Here is a 3,856-nt window from a genome sequence, read left to right on the forward strand (position 1 = left end):
AGTCTCACGGATCAAGTAAAGTGAATAAATTGTCTGGTTCAGAGTAAGATAACAAGGGAAATCTAGGTGGATTCCTCAGGTGTCGTCTTTATCAAATACTTTTCTTCAAGTCTTTTTCCAAATTTTCTCTTCACTTTAGTTTAATTACTTAATTAGTTTAATAAACAACCCCTCTTTATTTCTAGGTTAAATAATAAAAAGATAGTTATTACCAGTACTTTTGGTTCCCTTGGGTACGATATCCTGGTCTTGTCATTACAATACTATTGTTCGATAGGTGCGTTTGCCTTTTCATTGTGATAATAGTTAGTCTAGGTTTGATCTTCATTATAAATATTTATTAATTGTTACGAATCACGCGATCAAGTTTTTGGCGCCGTAGCCGGGAACTAAAATATTAGGAACGCTTAATTTTTATTACTTTAGCCATTTCTTTTTCTTGCAATTTAATTTAATTTAATTATTATTATTTATTTACTTTTTCTTTCTCTTAGCAGGTTTTTATAGTTTATGACTAGAAGAAACCCGTCGGGACCATTACTTTTTGACGAAGAAATTAATCACACAGTTCATAGAAACCAAAGAGAAATAAGGCACAGGTTAAGATACATAGAGAACGAGCAAGAAGACGATACTCAACCTCCAACCAGCAAGATGGTTGAAAACCAAGGAAATTAGCTACCTCCTGCAATTGCGGCTAATCAAAATCCTGCTCCACGCACTATGTATGATTATGCTAAACCTTCTTTAACAGGAACTGAATCTAGCATAGTTAGACTTGCTGTAGCTACAAATACTTTTGAATTAAAACCTAACACTATTCAAATGATACAGTAGTTTGTTCAGTTTGATGGTTTGCAGGATGAAGATCCCAACGCTCACTTAGCAAACTTTCTGGAATTTTGCAATACATTTAAAATCAATGGTGTTTCTGATGATGCTATTCGTCTTCGGTTATTTCCTTTTTCATTGAGGAGCAAAGCTAAACAGTGGTTGAACTCGTTACCATGAGGGTCAATTACTACATGGGAACAAATGACCGAGAAATTTTTACTAAAATATTTTTCGCCAGCTAAAACAGCTAAATTACATAATGATATCTCTTTTTTTGTACAGATGGATTTAGAAACACTTTACGGTGCATGGGAGAGATACAAGGACTTACTAAAAAGGTGCCCTCACCATGGGTTACCGCTTTGGCTTCAAGTACAAGCATTCCACAATGGTTTGAATCCCTCGACTCGGCAAATGGTTGATGCAGCTGTAGGCAGAACCATCAACAACAAAACACCTGAAGAGGCTTATGAATTCATTGAAGAAATGTCACTGAATAACTATCAGTGGCAATTCATGAGGACTAAGCCAATAAAAACAGCTGGCATCTATAACGTCAACTCAGTTACAATGCTGTCAAATCAGGTAGAACTTCTTAATAAAAAGATTGAGGTTTACTTGGTTCTATGCAGGTACATCCAGTAATCAGGTGTGACTCAAGTGGAGGAGGTGTGCATACATAATATCAATCCTTCAATCCCACAATCGAAAAGGAACAAGTCAACTATATGGGTAACAATAACTTTAGATCTCAAAATAACCCATACAGTAATACTTATAATGTAGGTTGGAGGAACCATCCAAATTTCTCCTGGGGTGGTCAAGGAAATCAAAAGCCACAAAATCCTCAGGGTTTTCAACAGCCACCTTATCAACAAGAGAAGAAACTGAACCTTGAAGAGATGCTCTCAAAATTCATATCAATGTCAGAAACCCGTTTCCAAAATACCGAGACAGCATTTAAAAATCAACAAGCATCGATCTAAGGACTCAAAACTCAGATAGGTCAGCTATCCAAACTAATTTTCGAACGACCACAAGGTAGCTTACCAAGTAATACTAAACCTAACCCAAGGGAACACCTCAACGCAATTAGTACTCATGATAAGGAAGGATTCATTGCGCCTGAGCCAGAATTGATGCAAGGAACTGTGGTGAGCAAAGGTAAAAGTGAGGTAAGTCATAAAAAACGGTGAATGATGAATATAAACCTCGTGTCCCATACGCTAACGCAACGAGGAAAGACCGATCAGATGAACAATTCGGTAAATTTCTCAAACTTTTGAAAAAATTACATATTAACTTACCGTTTATTGAAGCTTTGTCGCAGATGACAAATGCAATGAAACTTTTAAAAGATCTTTTAGTAAATAAGTGGAAGTTGGATGAAGCATCGTATGTGGAGCTAAATGTAGTCTGCTCAGGTATTCTACAAAATAAGCTACCCCACAAATTAAAAGATCCAGAGAGTTTTACAATTCCTTGTTTAATTGGTAGTTTAGATATAAGTTATGCATTAGCTGATTTAGGGACTAGTATTAACGTTATGCCCTACAAAATGTTTAAGCAACTAGGTCCTTGGAAACCTAAACAAACTAGGATGAGCATTCAATTGGCAGATAAAACTATAAGATTCTGTAGGGGTATTATTGAAAATGTACTCGTGAAAGTAGATAAGTTCATATTCCCCGTTGTTTTCATTGTTTTAGACATAGAGGAGGATAAAACACCCCTTTGATTTTAAGAAGGGCCTTTCTAGCACTGCTAAAACAATTATTGATGTTGGCACAGGTGAGCTTACACTTCGTGTGGGAGATGAAATGATCACCCTTCAAGCTCGTAATTCTGGCATCACATCGAACATTGAAGGTAATAGTCCACACCAATCTACTAAAACTTTTTGTAGAAATTAAGCTTCAAAGAAGTTCACGAGCCATGTTCCAGAAATGATAGAGGACACATTCATGAAGAATGAAGGCTACAGATAGAGGAGCTAGATGAATGGCGAGCATACAAATCGAGAACACATAATAAACCGAAACTACACCAAGACAAGCTCGATACCTCTCCTAATCAACTTAAGGTCTTACTAAATGTTGCAGATCCCCACATTGTCACTACCACACTGAATGAGGAAACCACACTGAATGAGGAAATCCCTCTTACGGTACTTAGTATTTTTCTATTCGGTATGGTGGAGGTGAGTCACCCCAAGTTCACCACTTTTAAGGTAAACAACACCCGATTAAAACCCTATTTTGATGAGATTGATAGCAAGAATAAGGAGTTAAACTCCTCGAACCACCCTGACTATTCACTAGAGAGGTAAGTCGAGCTTAGACTATAAATAAGTGCTTCTCGGGAGGCAACCCGAGCACTAACTTATTTTGATTTCTTTATTTTTAATTTCAAACACTTTGAATCATTAACTATATCTTTGAATTGCAAAGTTTTTCAGCACACACGGCCACGCACACGGGCGTGCCTAAAGCCGTGGCCAAATAAGGGAAGAGACATGGCCGTGTGATATGAACGTGTGGAAGGAGGACACTATTTCCCCAAAACACAGGATGTGATAAATCCCTATGGCTGTGCGACATGGCCGTGGGTGAACTTGATAGGTGAACACGAGCGTGGGAATGGAAGGCGTGCTAGGGACAAGGCTTGATTCTGTTTCTTCGACACAGGGTGAGACACGCCTGTGTCGTTAAGCCGTGGACAATAATACACGGGCGTGGTACCCTAATAAAGGGCAAGCGAACAAAGCTAGGCATGACCATGCGACATGGCCTTGTGCCACACGCACCCAAGACACACGGGCATGGGATAGTAGCCGGGCATGACCTAAATTGCAAAATTCAAAAAACACGAGCTCACCTTCAGAGTATACGGGCGTGGCCCTAGGCCGTGTGCAACTCCCCTATATAAGCAAATCACTGTCCATTTTCTTCTTCCTTTCAAAACCCTAGCCGAAATCTCCCATTCTCCCCTCCCTAATCCCTATTCCGGCTACCATTCCCTA

The 3,856-nt window shown here is 38.8% G+C and overlaps 1 non-coding gene across 1 annotated transcript; it reads right to left on the reverse strand.

Annotated features, from left to right (window-relative positions):
* Positions 1–1,084: 1,084 nt before the first annotated feature.
* Positions 1,085–1,190, reverse strand: LOC121229786 (small nucleolar RNA R71). The gene has a single exon (XR_005927742.1). It is a non-coding gene; the product is annotated as a small nucleolar RNA R71 (small nucleolar RNA).
* Positions 1,191–3,856: the final 2,666 nt, after the last annotated feature.

This window comes from Gossypium hirsutum, chromosome A05 (genome assembly GCF_007990345.1).
Source record: "Gossypium hirsutum isolate 1008001.06 chromosome A05, Gossypium_hirsutum_v2.1, whole genome shotgun sequence".
Taxonomy (NCBI): Eukaryota; Viridiplantae; Streptophyta; class Magnoliopsida; order Malvales; family Malvaceae; genus Gossypium; species Gossypium hirsutum.